This window comes from Falco rusticolus, chromosome 5, assembly GCF_015220075.1.
Source record: "Falco rusticolus isolate bFalRus1 chromosome 5, bFalRus1.pri, whole genome shotgun sequence".
Lineage (NCBI taxonomy): Eukaryota > Metazoa > Chordata > Aves > Falconiformes > Falconidae > Falco > Falco rusticolus.
The window spans coordinates 69,410,509-69,430,429 of NC_051191.1; the positions used below are offsets into that span (position 1 = coordinate 69,410,509).

Sequence of the window (19,921 nt, forward strand, 5' to 3'; positions counted from 1 at the left end):
GCTATCAGAAATCCATCTGATCAAACTGTGAAGGAAACAAATACTATGTTTGGATGCAGCAGTCTCACCAGGAAAGAGATGTAACATTAACACCACTGGTCAGGTGACTGATAAAGCTTCACATGGGCTGTTAGGCCAATCAAGCCTACAAAGAACTTGTGATCAGCCCTTCCAGTCTCCCCTACTGCCTGACCCGTTCCTATCCACGTAATAGGGTAGTACACCTCTGACAGCAGCAGAAAAATGCGTGTTATCTTTCTCACTGCAACTCAATGTTTAAAACCAGAGAAATGAGGCTGTAGAGCACTCTCCCATAAGAAAAGCCCCAGGCAAATAAAGACGTAGTTTAACAGAATACAGTTTTCTGAGACTGAAAAGGAACAGAACACATCCTAGGATTTGCCTCCAAACTAGTCCAGTGCTTTGATATTACTGCACATATATAGATATGACAATATATGCACAATCAATATGCCAAGCCAGAATCAAGTCATCTTAACCATGACTGCAAACATGTATACATAGCAAAAAAGCTTTACTGAAGGACCATAATGCTGTACAAAATTTTCAGCTTTCAAGGCCTTTAAAAGCTACATAAAGATGAATTTTCCGTCAAACTAGCTGTTACTGTAGCCATTTCTGTAACCGCCTGTCCCCTTACTGATGCATGTGTTGTGCAGGGTGGGAAGCAGTGCGAAGGAGGTGACCCTAGTCATTTGAAACTCCATTCCCTTGCCAGGATGGATGACATTTTACTTCTTTCTCTATTTTAAAGAATTACAGCCTTGAAAGCTGAAGGTGGCAACAGATTTCCAGAATTTTGCCTATGTGTGTAGAGCTGAAAGAAAGAGAATGGTCGTTTGGAAAGACAGGAAAGAGGTTCACACAGTTTCAAGAAAATGGCGGTTTTGGTAGTGCACCAGGGTGCAGAAGCAGCCTACTAAAAAATATTGGTATGCTCCTGCATGTTGTTTACTTTGGAAAGTAAAATCTGAATGTTGGTTTTCCCCCAAAGGCATAGGTACGCTATGCAAAGAAATACTTCAGGTAACTTATGCCGCATCTCTGTCCCCACAGCTAATAAAGGAATGTAAGATGACTACAAGCTATATGGGTATAATCAGTTCACCAAATTACATCAGAGAATTTAAGAGATAAGTACTGTTCCAGTGCTTCGAGCGTGCATTAGACTGCTCAGAAGTCTTTTATACCAAAAGAAGAAAAATTTAATGTGTCTTTGAATGGCTCTTAAAAATACCTAAAATACACCAACAGTGTAGGACATTCAGGACTGCCCTAACCTGATCTTGAATGAGTTTGGTTTTCCCTTTTCCATATATGCTATGTAACAGTGACCTCACTTCCATTAGTCTCTTGGCTAACTACTCAGATCTGACAGTAACACAGCCATTAAGCAGACCAGTAGGATTTCAAGTTTAACAGAAAGATCAGTATTTATAAATACCTATTACTTCAATCTGGAATTGTTGGCACATTTATGAACAGCCATAGGTTGAGCTGTGTGAGTACCTCAGACAAACAGAGGACAAAACAGCAGGAAGTTTACAGTATCTAGCTGGAAAGAAATTTGAAGCTATGTCCTTGACAAGCATAATACAGTATTCTTCACTGGATACAAGAGGTGGTCCTTCTGCAGCTTGGATTGCTGTTAAAGTGCTTCCAAATGCCCCTATGCCCATTATACTTGCTACCTTTAGAGAAAACAAGCTGCCGGTGTATTATTGCATGGAGGGTCTCAGAGCTCATCTCTGTATACACTGTGGGGTGTAACCCTAAGGTTACTCAATATTTAGGTATTTCAGTAACTCACAAGACACACCAGAGAGAACACTTGTGATATGTCCACACACTTCTCCAAGTACTCAGCATAGCACTTACTGCCTCTGTGTGTCCATATCTAGGCATTAGACTCCCATGTACGTCCACTTCAAGGGACAAGGCAGTTCAGTTTTAGCAGAAAGCTATTCATTATTTATATCACATTACATTGGCATCAGTTTATGTAAATAACTTAATAGTAAGGTAATACCTAATCAAAATGGCCAACAAGATAGGTACCTGGCTATTAAATACTGTTTTCCCTAGAAGAATTTAAAGGTGCGTAGGGAATCCATGAGAGAAGTTGGTAACATTGCAACAGCTAGTTGCAGCAAGGCGGATGTGGATGTAAAACATCTGCAAACTCAATCCGTTATCTAAGGTGGGTTTGTTCTTCATCTAATAACTAAATATCACATACCAAACTTGCCCACAGCTATTTCAATCCTGCCTCAGGCCAGCCCACAAGTTTTCAGTGTGATCTCCACAGATGTACCACGCTTCAAGGCCAAACAACCACATGAAGTGAACAAGATCAGCTTTCCTTTCAACAGAAGAGCAAAGATGCTCTGTGGCTCTTCTGTGAGCGCCCAGGACGAATGGCTCACTCTCAGCAGTCTTTTCTACAGACAGGATGTAGCACAGAAAAACTTCCTGCCTGTTCCTCTTCTGGCTTCCTTCACCGAACACAAGTAGTTAAAATCCATTCTTGGAAAAACACATGTGCATGAAAAGAAAAAATAGCCTGTGCCACCTAAGCTACACTCAACAACATGAGTCAATTACTACACTGATCCTGACAGTATTAAACTGGAGGCCTGCCCTGCCATCAGCTTTCCTCAGATCAGTATGTATGACTGTAGAAGCAGGATCATTTCTGGGGGAAACTTACCTATGTTTCCTTTTCTCTTCTTGGTTAGGGAAGTTGATTTGGCTGTTGATCAGGGAAGTGCACCAATCTACCCTGTTTGAAACTACCAAGTAGTTGGTCAAATAAATAAATTTTAAGTCACAGAACCACAGAATAATTCATGTTGGAAAGGACCTCTGGAGATTGCCTGGTTTGATCCCACTGCTCAAAGCAGAGTTGGCTAGAATAGGTTACTCAGGACTGTGCCCAGTCGGGTTTTGAGTATCTCCATGGATAGAGTCATGAGGGACACTTTTAACCTAACCTAATATCCTTTGCAGCAGACAGAACTGCTTATTTAACCTCCAGGCAGATTAATTTTCATGTAACCAAGCAATACAAAAGAGGATAAATGCTCAAGTCCCAGCACACATCACCCTAAAAGGTGAAGTCAAAAGGGCCAAAAGCAGCAAGTCACTTTTTCCCCTATATTAATGAAACTCACAAGGTCCTCAGATTTCCTCCTTTCCTTGAAACAAAATGAAGTGTTTATTCCCAGCCCTCCTGGAACATTAAACAAAAGAAAGCTTAACCCATGAAGATAACACATGAAACTACTCCGGTAGATGGGACTGTAGCTGCAAATCCCATTTCACATTCTGCTTTCTAAACAAAGGAAATACCTAGCCCAAGGGTTCAACTAAACTGCCTCCTCTTTCTTTGAAAATACTTCTTACCGGTCAAGTTCGGTGACATCTGAATTCATAGTAAACAAGCTCTGGAACAATCAGAAAAATAACATTAAAGAGAACCTCAAGAAATTATTATCATGTTCATCCAGATATTGACCCTGAACATAAGAGTTTAAGAGCAGCAGTATGAAAGAGGTACCTAATGACATCAGAAAGGATATTTACACATAATAGGGGGGAAAAAAATATCCATGCTATATTTTCCAAGGGTAGAGAGTAATTCCTGGCAGTGGGGCCACAGGGAATAGCTATTCAGCTGGCAACTGAACCACAAGGTTTTAAATAGATAGTTCAAAGCTAGAGATTATTCTCTTATCCTGTGCTGTCAGTGTTACAAGGCTGTGAGGAAAGGTAATACTGAGGTACAGAGAGGAATCAACAATGTTTCACTCTAAAATTAAATTATCTACCTTTGCCTATACCAAACCACATTTTGGATGACTTGCACTGTGTCAATATGATTAAAAACACTCGATATATGCAGAATCCAAATACCCATGGTTCAGTTTTAGTGCAATCAAGAGGCTTTAGTTCTTGCAGAGCTGTCATTTTAATTTTAACATACAAAGAACTCTTTCATTAAAATAAGGTTCACCTCTGGGATGAGAAATTGTTTCTAGTGCCAGTTTGTGGTAGGTACTTATAATTACTTAGGAAAACCAGTGATTTTGCGGGGGGTGGGGGGAAAGGTCACTTATGGGTGAAGACGGGTTAAGAAACCAGCAGAGCAGGCTGACCCTACAAACAGCTGATTGAGAAGAAAGCCTTGTTTAGTGGAAATCCACTACACATACGCATGTTGGACTGGAGAACCTCTAGCAGATCAGCCTCCTTATGCCCAGGGTCCCTCTTCCTTTCCTCATCCCCTAATAGGAGGGTCTGGCAACAGGATTTGAGAAGATTATCAGGCCAAAGCTGGAAGTATGCTCCAGCCAGCAGTCTAAAAGTGAAGTTAATCATCTCAGCACCTTTAAAGGGGTAAGGCCTAGGAAAGACTGAGCGAGACTGCTGCCATTAACCGGTCTGAAACTAATTGCAAGCCATGTAAATGTCCACTCTGATCATATGGGTGAACAAGTCCTAGGCCATAGTTATTCAAGGCAACAGATGCTGGGTAATACAGAAAGTACTTTTTTTACACTGTTTGTTTCAGCAGTCTCATTACAACACTGAAGTCCTCCAGTTAGAAGTCTATGTTAAAGAGAACTTTTGCTTTAATAAAATACAAAGGTAATTTGTGTGCGTGTGTATGTAGAAAACAAACTACCTCCACTCAAATCCTCTAACCAGGGAAAGCAGCACTAAGCCTTTTACAGGGGAAAAACTTTGGTCTAGACTTAGAAAAGGCTTAGTCTAAAAGCACTGAAGAAGTGAAACCTTTTCTAATGTCATCAGCGCACAGGATCAGCATCTCCCTCCTGGCAGCAAGCAGCCCAGGTAGGGGTGCTAGGCTAGCTTCAGCTACCACCTTACCATACGCTGTCACTGTGCAGACTTGTTCATAAACTTAAGAATTTATGCTGGAACTTGGAAGAAAATATCCTAAGCAATGATTTTTAGCCAAAATTTGAATTATGGCACAAGAATTCCAAGTCTTTAGGCTAAAGAGGTCAGCTACTGCTTGTAGAAGCATTCACTGAGTTTCTTCTCCATTTGATACATATATAGCCATCCTCCCCTTTGCATAAAAAGGGAAGTCAGTCCCGCTACAGGGACCCGATTTCTAAAACCAAGCTTGTTTTCAGTTAAAGAAAGAAATCTGCACATATACAATTCAGAAATTATCAAGTATTCCAGATTTTATGTGAAGTTTTTTCTTTAGCAACCTGGCTCCTCAAGCAGTAGATAAAAAGCACATCTCAGAGACTTAATAGGGCTCTGCAAATTATTAAACACATTCCTGCTCCTACAGTCCTTAAGATTCATTCTTCAAGGCCCATTTCAACAACCAAACTTTGAATACAGCATTAAGGTTTTAGAAGAAACAGAACTGCCTAATTTCAAAACTTGCTTCCCTATCATTGCTAAATTCAAATAAATTAATTACTTCAATTCTTCCTTGAGCTCTCCAGTTCATGGTTCAATGAAATACAAAGGAGTATAGATTTGTTTAAACCTTACTAAAAGCGCTAAAAAATTCATCCAAACAGTTAAAAATATCTTGGCATATCTAGTAATAATTTAAAAATCAGTTTTGAGATAAGGTAACCAACAGGGTTTCAAATGTTTTGAGACTTGAATCTGCCACAAACAGAATGAGCAGGAAAAGCCACAGCTAGTTTTTTCCTCCTTTGTTTTTAGATCCCACAGTGAAGTGGAAACCCTCCTAGAAAGAAGAGCAATTCCTTTCAGTACTCTCTCTCCATTTCAGATTGCCAAGAACAGCACAGGGAACAGTTTCTAGGATGGAGACAGAGAAACCTTCCAAAAGCAGCTGCTAGTTTTGTAAGTTTAAGGACACTCTACTCAGACTATTTTGGTCACCAATAACTGCTGTGGAATGGCACTAGAGATTCCAGAGGGAAAGCTGTTATTCATCACCGGCAAGTGAGCTACACTGAACTCTGTAAATGTATCTCTGACAAATCAGATGTTCAAAAATTACTCAGATCACTGAAGTGCATTTCTTAAATTGTACTGCACTAAGTTTCTTCAAACTGAGTATTTAAAATGTAATTTTAGTCAAACATGATAGAGAAAATTCAGCACCTGTACCCAAAACAGAAGTACTAACAGACATTTCTGCCTTCAAAAAGGACAAAGACAACATGCTTGCTCATCAAAACCAGTTCCTGAATTTTACAACTTTCTCTTCCCATCCTGTGGTTTCACTGGGTTTATTAAGTCGTATCACTTGGTATTATTAAGTACTTAATGATACTGCAGAAAGGAACACCACTACTCCTGTGGTCTGAAAACTAGCCACACAACCTTCCTGTTAATGCATGATTAGAGACAATAACTAACAGCAGATGCACTGAGGTTCTCCATGTACACAGATCCATGCTTTCCTTAAATCTATTTATTTAGAATATCTATTTCATGCTACCATTGAAAGGTATTTGTTTCCCTTTCCCCTGATTTTGGAAATAAGAAAGAGTTTCAGCTGAAGACCACAGTGCCACTACCCCTTCCTAACCAAAGAAACAAGAAGAGTCTCTTCAGTCAGGTGAGAGATTTGATCCAGCTCCCCACATGGCTACACAACTATCACAAGATATGTGAAAAGGAAAGAGAAACACCAGGTTTGTGGTGAGATAGGATCCATCACTTATGCCACAATGTGATCTTCAGCTGTTTTATGCAAATCATGAAAAGACACCCTATGGATATTCTTACACCTTAGGGAAGAAGCTGTAAGTAGTGTAATAACCTCCCTCATATTTCAAAGGCAACAAAAATTGAAACAAAGAATTAAACCCCAACAAAGTCTTGGCAGAGGAAAATATTTATGTCATTATTTTTAAAAATACTGCAGTTCCAATCACCTCAGTATGCCAACATGTCTGGAAAAAAAAAATGTTGTGTTTCATTTTGTTTTTTTAGTTGCAGTAACACTAAGTTTAACTAGAAGTTGCATAAGCAAAGCCAAGAACACCCAGCCTGCTTACTGTCAAAGAAAGAATATAAATTATTTGTCTAGATCTTACCACTGAGTTTAGGCCCTCTGGATGCTTTAAGGAAACGCCTTTTTAAAAAATGCAGACACATTTCATCTTGCTCACCCCTTTAAGAAAGGTTCCAGTTGCTCTTTTAATATCCCCATATTTAACTTCAGTTTTAAAACCTGTAGATTTATTACTGCCTTTTTCTTGTGCTCGCAGCAGCTGCGCACTAAGCAGAATTTCCTTCCAGGATCTTAATTTGGCTTTTTAGGGCTACAGCTAACTGGCTCCCATGAAAAATCTGGAGGAACATCAATCAGGAACTGTGACAAAGCAGTAAAGAAAAGCTCATACCCACATCAGAAGTGCTGCGGAACAGAGTCAAACTGAATGTTTGCTCTATTACCAACTTGGCATACTCAAGGGAAGTTGTGGAAGTCTGCTGTTTAAGGCACTTAAAATTAGACTATTTAAAAAATAACAGGAGGAATAATAAGCCTTAGCTGTCTAGATTATGTTTCCTATAATTCTGCAAGAAAATTAGACAAATATCCACAGTTTTATTTTTGTGCTAGGGCAATAAGCTTGTGGGATGTTAACTACCATAATGTTTGATGCTTAAGGGTTTACACAGAACATTTGAACTGCAATATCATCCACACTATTAATTAATGTTCTCAGAGCTCTAGAGCAGTTAGGTGCCTCACAAATATATTTAGTCACACTGAGTTCCCAGGTCAGCACAAACACCTGAGTTCCTCCAAGTTTCCCAACACATTCCCCCTCAAGCCCTTGTACACACAGCTACAAAGCTTGACAGAAGACAATCCTACCCTGTTTCTTTGGGAACATGCAGTATCTGTGCCAACTTACAGACATGTTTTCATGCAGAATTTTCAGAAGGAGAGGTAAAAGTAAACACAGAAAAAAAAGAAAAGAAAAAAAGAGAAAGCATATAAAGGAGGCTCACTTTCATAGCCCATCTCTGGTGGCATACATTACATCAGGTGAAAGTTTCCTGAATGAATAGATTTGCTATTCCAGGTTATAGTCAGAAATCTAGTAACTGCTTATGCTATTTTATTGCAAGAGCTTGTGTCACCACTACCTTCTGATAAAAAGAATATCTAATACCTACCAAAATAACATCTTTTTAAACTTAAAAAATAAAAATAAAAATTAAAGTACATGCTGTCAGACAAAATTAGAAAGGTGTCCACCTACCATGCATTCAAAAGTCAGAAGATGCTGAAATCAAGGCTATATCATACTACCCATTATGATCCGGTTTAACTGCACTAGTACATCAAACAGGTCTCCTATCTCTGCCAACAATTCCAGCACTCAACACCAGGAACCACACTTCAATACAGCCGTAGCAACAAACAGCAACTCTCACACAATCGCCACAAATTTACCACAGTCACAGTTCTGAGGCTTTTTATTTTATTTCAAGTCTTCTTTGGCAGCCAAGTGCAGCATTACATGAAAACACTGTCCTGTCCGTACCTATCACTAAATCCCAGGAGCTGTCAAGCATTAATACATGTCACCTTCAGTCCATGAGACATGGCCACAGCCAGTTATCACACAAACATAACCACTAACTGTTCCATATTTTTTGTTGCTTTGTTCACCACATCCCTGCCAGTTTTTCAGCATCCATACTTCTAATTTATGTGACACAGGTTTCTGAACAGCTTTTCAATAGGAACAAGACATTCCAGGTTCCCATTCAGAAGATTCCCAAAGGGTCGGACAGGTAAAATCTACACATTTCCATTGGAAATGCATTTGTCCTAAGCCAAGAATTAATTTGCCTGTAACAGATAAAGCTAGCAATTTAATAAGAATGATGTAAGGAAAGGTTATTGTAGCTGTTGAGATTTTTAGTGTGATCACTTGTATTCAATATTAGTCACACAGTATATAAGCAAATAGCAAATTAGAGCTACTCATCTTAATAGCAAGTTAACTGTAGATGTCATGCCATATTTTTTAGTTAAAGCAGAAGAGACCTGAGGAATTTAAAAGTCAAAGCTAAAAAGCCATTTCTAACTACAGGAAGTATAGCAAGAATCACAGAACTGTTTTAGTCAAGTAAATGTACCAGTTTACTTGGGGAAAAAAAACCACCAAAACCACTTCCTCTCAAGCATTTTTCTCCCTTTCTTGTTCTCTTCTTCTCAGTTTATATGACTTATATGACTTAACTTTAAGACATCTATATAATTTCTGAATTAAGAGTAAGCCAAAAATATTTCTTCAGCATTCAACATCAACACTTAGAAAAACAGGTTCAGGAACAGTATAATGGAAGCTTTTATAGGATCTTGCCATGGTGAGTTTTCACTAACATTCCATTATAATTAAGAAAACTTTCAAAAGATCAAGCTTTAGGGTCTGGCTTATGCTCTATTTTAAGTGTGATCATCCAATTCTTTCGAGAATTCAGAGCAACACTTCACAAGCTTACATACTTTATTCACACTAGAGAGTTTCTCAACAAAAGAAAATGTTGTGAGCTATCAATATGGCTCTGAAAGGTCAAATATCTTATTTCCATCAATTAAGTTTTCAAGCTGAATAAAACTATCTGATTTACCATCTTCAGCCAGCAAGCTACTCAAAGAGCAGAGCTCCAGAGCATGCCTACTCTTCTGCAGTATGTTTTGTTCAGGAAAATGTAAACCATCTGTGATATTTTGTCTTTCATAGGGTAAAGTTGTACCACAAAGCAACTAAAGATTTCACAATGATTGTATGTTTGCAAGAAAGCAGCTAATTAAACTTTGCCTAAGCAGGCAGAAAGCACCACAGCTTGAACAACTACAATTTCTATAATGGTTCTTCATCCTTCTTTCCAGAGCCTAAACACATGGTCTTCCAGATCCTCTAAAGGGTTATGACTCAGCTAGACAACCCAGGTTAGATCTTCTTTCTTCAAATCAGCAGGGATTTTCACGTGGCATGATTATACCCAAGTTACACAGGTAACAAGCATACCCAAGACCTAGAAGGGAGAAGTTTTAGAGAAACAGCAAATTCAGCTGGACACAATCCTGCATCCAGGAAAGCATATACTGTCCTTGCTATAAAATCCATTTACTCATCTTCAAAGCGTCAAGATGAGAGATTGCTGAAAAAGTGCTGGACAAAATAATGCAACAACTAAATTCAATTAGTGTCATTCAGTTTGCGTTCAGCGTCAAGTCTCTACCCACCTCCAGTCCCTGCTTTTTGCCAGCTCACCACCATTTTAAAAGGAGAGCTACTGCAGCCTCCAGGCCTTCCATTATGAAAGAGTGGGGGGGCATGGGGTGAGGAAATCTATTTGCAACACAAAATTTGTCTATTTTCAGGCATTTCTTGAATTCTCAATTGAGGCTGCTGTCACTTATGTGGTGCAGCAAAGCGAGCTGCTCCAGCATTTTTGCTCCCTTACTTCACTGTTCCTCTAGAACAAGAGTACATATCCCGCTGGCTAACCTCCTGCTTTTCAATTTTGCACTCCAGGGAAATCTATGCATTTCAATTATGCACACTTACATCACCACTTACCAATCGAGGCAGGACAGACAGAGTTCAGTTCATCCGTTAAACTGTGCGCTCTTTGGCGGATAGTGAAAGAGGTGCAGGTGTAAAGCAGGAATCTATCATCTGTGATTTCAAAGGGTGAGGGCAGATCAGACAAAAGTGCATGCAAGTGTAATAGAAGTGAGCCACGAGAGTCTTAGCTGAAGTTCTTAGAGCACATACAGACATTCTGGTGAAATCTGAATACTGTAACTTTCTTTTTCTCCCCATCACAGACACACAGGGTGGCGGGCAGACAGAACTCTGGTGATGTGGCAGTTAGTTTCTCTTCTCTGCCTAGAGTAGATGATTTCATGTCAGCAGCACGTGTTTCAGAGTATACATTGTTTTCTGTCAAAGAAAACATCCAGAACTATTATAAACTTTTAAAAAAAGATTTCTGACCACAATGTGGCAGAATTGGGGTAGAAAGGGAGAAGAAGAAAAAGCAGATTTGTTTTGAGACCTATTCTAAGTTCACATCTCCAGGCAGAACAGCTTTTAGTATTCCTATCATCAGTAAGAAGCTTCAGGGCTAGTTACTTCCATTTGTTGTTTTCTTCCCTAAGGAATAACTAGGTTTGCACTAACAGAGTTGTCTAGCTTGGCTTAGAACATGCTTGTAGGGGGAGGTGGAAAAAGACATGAGTGGGCTGGAGGAGACAACAAGAAAACTACAATGCAAATACTGTTTACAAATGCTACACCACACTGAGACCATCTCCTCAGCTGCTCAGGCAATCTGTTAAACTGAACTCCAAACAATGAAAACAGAGGTGGAAGGAAGCGTGGTACCATCTCATCCTTCGCTCCAAAGGGAGGCAGAAGGGCAAGGACATTCAATGCAAAGCTCCTAAGACCACAACAGAGGAAGTCTTTCATTTTCCCCAGGAATTAAGCACTTGGCTGCTGACTCATGTGAAGGAAAGTCAGCCTCTGTCTCGCCACAGCAGAGTAACAGTGTATACAAGTACGAGCTAAGCAGGACTTTGAAAAAGCCACTGGAATCAAAGAAGTGGTAATTTGGTAGGCAGGAGGAGGTGACTGAAAGTCAGAAGGAACTCAAGAACTGTCTATTTTGACAATGCTTTCAAGTTCTACTGGTGCCTAGCCCACCCAGCAATGTTACCCTTATGGGTTTCTATTTTTATCTGGACAGTGAAAATGTAGATGATGTAGTTAGAAGCTTCTCACTGCTTCACTGACTAGTTTTTATTTGAAATTCAGGAAGGAATGTATAAACACTCCATTTATCAGCTGTACAAGCATGAGTGTTCAATGCCTGTTACTCTCTGTATGCTTATTTCATTTCTTTGGATTACCATTGACACCTGCTTAATTTCTGTGACTCCCAAGTTTATTTGCAAGTACCATTTGTGGTAGTTTTGCAGAAACTCATGCCCTAAGAGCCTGACAGATTGCCAGCTCACTTCATTAAAAAACTCCTGTGGTAACAGCTTTCTTCCACTGCTGACCAAGGCTGTATTTGAACTGATGACCCTAAACTGAAGTGCTCCACACGTCAACTATCAGCTATGCCAAGTCAGCCTGTAACCCAGGAATACAGGGAATTCTCAAAATGGAGCCTTCTCTGTGGCAGCTGTTATTCCCCTAGAAAAATAGAAGAGCTAGTAAATATGCTTTTATAGTTATCTTTAAGCCTCTAGAAGAGGCTCTCCTTTCTTTGTCTTAATACACCTTTCCTCCCCTTGAATATTGAGTTTTCTATTACCCCAGCACATTCTAGAATACATTCCCTAATCTCCTTGTTAACTGACAACTCCTCTTAAGATTTTATCTGCACTCTCTTGAGATTACTTACTTCCATGGTCAAACTCCAGTCTTCAAGTAGCTTGTAAAGTGAGTAATAAACAATAAGAAGCAGGAGAAATTAATTCAGCATCAGCCAGACAGAAGAATTCTGGCTCCTAGGGCTGGACAAGTCTGGGAAAGGACTACAAAACTTACTGTCATCATACTGCAATCATACTGCAGATCACCTGCCAAACTGTTACAAAACAAAAAACACCAACACCACCCTGTGCCCTACCGCCCCCCCAAAAAAGAAAAAAAAAAAACCCAAAACCTAAAAAGACCACAAAAAGGCCACTATCAGTCCCAGTTACCACCCTGAAATGCAAAGGAACAGGCAACACCACAGAGCAGATAGCCCCCACCCTTGCTACAGCAGCAGAGTCTGCCAAACAGCCATTTATCAAGGCTCCACAGCCACATGAACTGGAAAGTACTCCATTTCAAACTTTTGCCAGCTGTATCAGCTCAGGTTAATACCAAAACCACAGTTTGTTACAGACAGTACCTGTGACAAGCTTCACTACACTGAGAACATGACTAAAAAGGTGCTGCCTGAACACCTCGTCAACTTAATATTTCTGTTAGGTCTAAGGCAGCAGAATAATAAAAGTCCACTAATGGTAACTGCTTTCATCAGCCTTTTAATAATTTTTCCATAGAAGCATCTCTGTGATTTCTCCCTTACCATCTTAAAGTGCAGGGATGCACAGCTGCCTCACTGTTTTCTGAAGATGGCATGGGGAAGAGAGATTAAGGACAACTAAAATAAAAAAAAAAAAAACAAACACGAAAACTCCGCAAACAACCCAAGAATCCAACAGCCTCTGCCACTATAACACCAATAGCATCCAAGTGTCAAACTGTGCGCACTGCTGTTCTCCAGGGTGAGCTTTTTGCCACAGTATCTGGTCACACACATAGGGTAAAGGCAGCCCTTTCCCTGGGAGTCCCAAACACAACACGACCAGCATCCACAGTGGGTTTCCCAGGTTACCACAACAAAAGTTTTCTCTTCTGCTGGCACACGTTAAATGCATAGAAATGGTAAGCCTTGGGTGTTATAAAAAGGGGAAGCTACAATTAACTTCATTCTTCTGTACTAAAGCTCTCAAGATTAATCATATTGCACAAGCACCTTTTTAACTGCTCTGAGGAGAGGCCTCTCCAAGCAGTACTCACACATGGACCTGCTCTCTCCAAAGCTGCTGTGCTACAAACCTTGAATTCACTCTCTCCAGAGCTGATGTGTTACTAACCTTGACAGAACAAAACAAAACGAGGTAAGCAGGCAAGCCTTTCAAGTCTAATTTCTGAAGCCATTCTGACACTGAAAACAAAACTGTTTTATCAGCATACAGAAACAAGCAGACAGGAATGGCTTGATCCTGGAAAGGTTCTGAAGGAAGAAGGAAAACACTCGCAGCACAAAAATTTGTTTCACTAGTACTGCCTCAAGGACCTAAAGATGACTAGCACATGAGTATGTCACAATTTGTAGTACCTTACATGCCCTTTTGACCAATTCTTGACCCACCGGGCTGGGGAGGGGCGGGGGGGGGAAATGACCTAAAGAGACAGGGGAGAAACCACCTGAATATTTATGCTCTTTAGGAGCAATAATCTGTGTGTTGAAATACATAACACGTAAACAGTTTAGTAAGTGTCAGATTTTAAGTGTTCCATCATTCAGCCAAGATTTCTTGTTTATTAACTACTACATGAATCACCACCTTTAAAAAAACCTGTCAGCCTCCTACTGAAAATAAGCAAAATATCAGTCCTCAAAATCTCACACAAGCAGTAATTAGTTTTTGTTTAAAGGATACTAAGTCAAGGTTATAAGGAGAACAGTATCATTTGCAAATAAGCTCTCTAGAGCAGGAAACAGAACTTGGGTCTGTCACTGTTCAAAACGAGTTACATGGCACTTCTAGCCAAAGGCATATCCTACACACACAAAGGTGCTGGCTTCTAGAAACAAAATATATCTGCCACTCTTGAGCACCAGCAATAGGCACTGAGCCTCCAGAATAAAAAACAATGACAGAAGACAGACCCTCCACCTACCCAATTTGCAGTTCAGGACAATTTGAATCCTTAGAAGAAAAGGAAAGGAGGCTGCACAGAATGTGAGAGGGAGAAAAGGAGGGATGGCTCCTTTTCAACAATAGACAGTTCCAGCACAATTTCAATTCACATAATGTGACCATGGAGGTCACATGAGTTCACTGTATAAACCCCTCAGCACAGACAGGTAGGGCAGGAGGAAGGTGGAATCAAATGTTTACACTGGACATATTCCTCTTCCATCAAATGGTCCATCAGGTGACCAGTGCCCTGCTTCCCACCGATGGCAGTACAAGTTAAGATTCCGAATGATCAACTCCTGACATGTAATTCAAGAGATGGGACTCAGACGTACATCTAAGGATGATGCCCAGCCTGCCCTACCGCATTATGGACAAACTGAGATTCAAGGAGTAAATACTGTTCTCCCACAGCTCTGAGATTAAAGTTCAGCAGAAGGGAAAACACTGGCCTGCATAGTCCACGTTTTTACACCAGCAAGGAAGAGCAGGTTAGTATGAGAGCCTCATGAAAATATCCTGTCAGAAGCTTCCCTGTACAGGTCACATTTCTGTGCTTGTTCTCTTCTCCCTGACAAGACTATTCCACATAACTATTTTCACTTCATTGAAAAATCTTTTTGGAGGTGTGGAGGAAGGTATGAATATCAGAAGTACTTTTTATGGGTAGGCAGATTTTTTTTCTCCCATATATGCTCTTAATGCAGATTATAAAGCACATAAGCCTTTGGGTACTTCATATTCAAAAGCAGTTATTTGTTTATTTACAGTTCCAGCCTTTCTTATTATTGTTATTGTTACACACAGATACCCATTACCCTGTCTACTTACAGGGCTGAATGCCAAATGCAGCAGGATTTCCAAGACTTGAGACCTTGTCAGGTAAGAGTTCTTCAAGCTTTATCACACACTATGTCTCTTGCATAAGCTTTACGCAAGTTAAAACCAGATGCATTATTCTTTTAAACAGTTCTTATTTAAGAATATAACATAATATTTGACGGTTGTCTTGAGAAAAGCGTAACATTTGCAAGCAGTTTACAGCCATTGTTCATTTGAGATGAAGCAAACTTCTTTCAGCATGTGACTGGATTCAAATTGCCATAGCTGCAGAGTCAAAGACAGAGGCTACTACTAATTATTTTGCATTTAAGCAGAAGTGGGAGTTACCACTTGAAGTCTAGCATCCAGCTAGCCGATATAGCCCAGAAGATGTCTAGCATATCACTAGCATAGAATTAAACCAGCGTTAGCCAAGGTTGGTACCCAGTCACCATGAAACTCCTGAAGGGACAAACTAAGCTGAAAGGCAACAGCTCTACCACACAGCTCGAAGCAGCAGCTTAAGACTCTTCCCTATCAATCAGGAGTATTTGTATTTAAGGCTCAGATATTGTGTATCTCCATGGAATAGTAGACAAGTTCTAGATTTAACTGTGTTAGAGTGGGAACCAAACATTTTAGGTTTACGTATGCTCTCAAACAACCCAAAGATTAACTCATTTTAGCTTGTTTCTCTCCATTCTAGAACAGCCTGAAACCATCACTACAGAAGGCCAAAGTTCTGAACCACCTTAAAGTTTCAAAGTTAACACACTTAGCTAGAAAAGATATTTTTTTAAATCAATTTTTTCAACAAGAGTTGACATGACTTACAAATCTTTGTACGAGTGGTGGCTACCGAATTCTGCAAGATAGAAAGAACACTGACAAATGTTAGAGTAATACGGTAAGAAAAATGCATTATCCCTTTTTCTGTTTTAAAAAGCCAGTGTTTACACATACAATATGACGTCTTTGCCCACTGCTTAGCCAAAGAAATCAAGGGATTTCCAAGAAAATGAAGCCTCCAGTCCCCACATTAACACACAATAAATGTATCTCCCTTATTCTGTGGGAATTGTGTGTTACATTTATTTATTCATTTAAACCAAAGTCAAGGATCTGAACAAGAACTTTGCTTGCCTAATGGCATTAAATGCCAAATGTATACCCCATTGAACTAGACGGGAAAGGAAAAGCTAGATCTACAGCCACTCCATAGATCTGTCTGAGCCCAACTCCAATTGGGAAGGAAAAAAAGCCAGTGATCAGCAGACTTAGACAAGTTTTTATAGAAGAGGAGATCTGTTGGTATGCAGCTGCCGTGTGCCTAGCCTATCTTTTTTTGGCAATGCTATAAATAAGCTTCTTTGGACACCACAGCTGCCCTCCCCAGTTCTTCATGAACCACTGCAACTCCCTAAATATTTCTCAAGCAGGAAGCACCACAAGCCCTCGGTGAATATCCAGCGAACTTGCTGTTCCCCCATACAACATTCACACCCTGCCCTGAACTTCAAAAGAGTCCTTATAGCAGCCTTCCTGAACCCAGACGGAAGACTTTACAGCGAGTACTAAATAAACATGTGACTATGGGTGCTTTTAAGAGGGTACTTCACCTGATAAAGTAGTAGAAATAACACTGATAACACCTTAATAGAAAGATGAAGCCCTAGCTTATCCTAACAGCCCAAGTGGAAGGGTGTAAAATAGTATAGTCTTTTCCATATTTCTACCTGCTTTAAGACAAGGAGACATAGGGGAGGCAATAACTCAAATTCTTCCTGTACTTAAGCACCGAAGTCATGACAGATAACCTCCCTTCAGGGCCACTAATTGCAATCTTCAAAAAACTATGAGCTAAAGAGTCAACCAGAGGGGGGATGTGACCAGAAGTTGCCTTGGCAATGAGTAGATAAGGGATTTGCAAGCTTGCTTCATTATGTATTGAGTTGCTTAGGCAGTTTTATATCAAGAACATAGAGAATTAGCAGCCAGAAGACCATTTCCAAGGGGAGACTTCAACTTCCATCCTATAAACCTCCATCAAGATATTTGTATAACTGTGGATTAACAGGCTCTTCTTACATAAGAAAATACTTTCAGTTAATGGTTAGTATCTAAGACCCAAGCGCCTATGCTATGCATCATCTGCTAAATCTATTTGTGAAGTCTTATCAACAGAGACCAACCTCAGAGAACCATCTCTACATTTATTGTGTAAGTGAACAGAAGTCAAATATTAGTCTAAGTGTAAAACCATAAGTTTTTAGTCTTTTAGTCCAAAGTCCTGTGCAAACAGAACTGTCCTTCAAAAAGGAACTTCACTGTAGAGTCATCTCTGTGTTTATCCCACATCATCTTTACTTTGAAGAGTTAACAATTTATTCCATCTAAAAGAAAGGCTTGTTAAAAAATATTTTGTTTTGCACAAAGCCACAACAGGGTTGCTGAGGCAAAGCAAAGTCTACAACTCTGATCTTGGAGAGAATATTATCTTAAGATTCAAATGGAGACTACTAGCACCAGTACTGGAAAAATGAAGGGATACAGAACAGCAGCACATAGGCCACGAGAGGCAGGAGTTAAAATCAAGAGCTTAAAAGTTCTCTCTACCTTAAACCTGAAAGTAACCCTGGAACCCCTGTGACCAGGAAGTGATTCACAACCTTTAAGTCTGATGTGAAAGACTGCTAGAACTATCTCAGGTCAAAAAAACTACAATGGAACTGTTCTCCTTCCTTCCTCTTTCATTCCTCAGTAAGCCTTCCCTGTCTCCCGAACTGCGGAGAGGATGTGACTGTCAGTTCACTGGCAGCAATTTGCAGGATACCATCCCAACAACTGTCAGAGGAAACAGTGTGGAGAGATGGAACAGGCTGCATGTCTGAATATACTTCCATCAGAGACAGTTACTGCAAAACAGATCATCCAACATCGCAGAAAGCTCCTCATATTTTTACATTATCAAAACCCCACCAGGAAGTTCAGAGTCCTCCTCACCTAGATCGATTTTTGCCTTCCCACTAATTGTTATCAGCAATATATTTCACTAAGTGCCTCTAACAAAGCAGTCTTGCTACACAGAGTGGTGGAGGACACAAGAGCACAGTTACAAGGCAGGAAAACTAGTTCCTGATCTTCTGCAGAAGACCTATTCAGTGTCTACTCTGCATTGACAGAAAAGTTGCTCCTTAACAGTTCACAGCAAGATATCCAAGGCATCAGGGAAGACAAGAGTGTACCTGTGTAGGTGGCCTTTCCCGTTATGACCTTCAACGACTAAATAAAATTCAGGTTGATTAAATTATGACATACATAAACTCTGAGAGGGCATCAAACTCACCTAATACAAATCCTTTCTTAATTCAGAGTCCTGTTCTAAAGACAGAGCTATGAAAACACTCCCGAGACTCAAGTACTTATTTCAGAGTCCAAATATTTTTTGCTTAGAAATTAAGAGTTTCTCAATTTAAAGTTACTTTATAATAAGCTAATCTGCCCAGAGTCCCATGTTTTCAAGGATTCAAGCTTCTCACATGGTTGAATTAACTTCTGGCTTATCCTTGGATTTACCAACTTATTCCTTGAAAATAATCAGTCATGACCAAAACAAAACCAACCAACTTTATGTATCAAATTACCATAATCACATTGGCACAGCTACTGAATGATGTGACAGACGGCTAGAGCTGACACAAAGGTATCAAAATTTTAAAAACTGATAGCATTTTATATCACTTAATTCTTAAGTAGTTACAATAACAAAGGTTTTTATCTCTAACCATATCTTTTGAGATAGGCCTATAAAGCTGGTTATTTTCAGAAGAGTTTTAAATATGTGCATATCTAAATCCCACAAAACCTTACCACGATTTGATTCCTCCTTTCCTTAGGCCCTCTAGGAAGTCCTTACCAGAAGCATGCTTTGCCACAAAAAAACCCAGCTGTTTCTGCTGGGCCTGTGCCCAACTCTAGCAATGGTTCCTCAGAGAGACTGGACACATACCTAGGAGTGCAGAACATCACAACCACGCTATTTAAGATGACACCAATATACCTGATCTAGGGGAGAATGGCTTCCACCCGTACACATAGCCACATTGTTATTTTATTGTGAAGAAGGTCTCTGGCAAAGTCATAACCAAGGACACTTGCCACAGATCCCAAACTAAAGAACACCCTTCAGCCAAGTTCCCCCGTTCTGCATCCTGCCTATCTGCCTCAGCCCATGACATCAGCTTTCCTTCCTTTTTCCTACAGATGCCAATCCAGACCTTCTCACTAGCAGTATAAATTCACTTAACAGCTAAATATTGCCCTACTCAAGGGAAGAATACACATGCACAAACACATTCTGTGCACACAGAGCTCTCCCCAGTGAGTCTGTAGTACTTGAACACCGGGACACAAAGATCTGGCTTTTCAAGAGCACTATCAGTCCTGTAACAAAGTCCAGGGCAAGCTGACAGCAGCTGCCAATAGAGCCAAGCCCTCTCCTGAAAACATCAACTCTATAGTTATCTTCCTCGCACAGAGTGCTTTGCGCTTCTCAAAACACAGAGCCTTCCAGCA

General features: G+C 40.0%; 1 protein-coding gene across 19 annotated transcripts in view; it reads right to left on the reverse strand.

Annotated features, from left to right (window-relative positions):
* MICAL3 (microtubule associated monooxygenase, calponin and LIM domain containing 3) overlaps positions 1-19,921 on the reverse strand; it is a 161,589-nt gene that overhangs the window by 122,112 nt on the left and 19,556 nt on the right. The window lies entirely within an intron of this gene.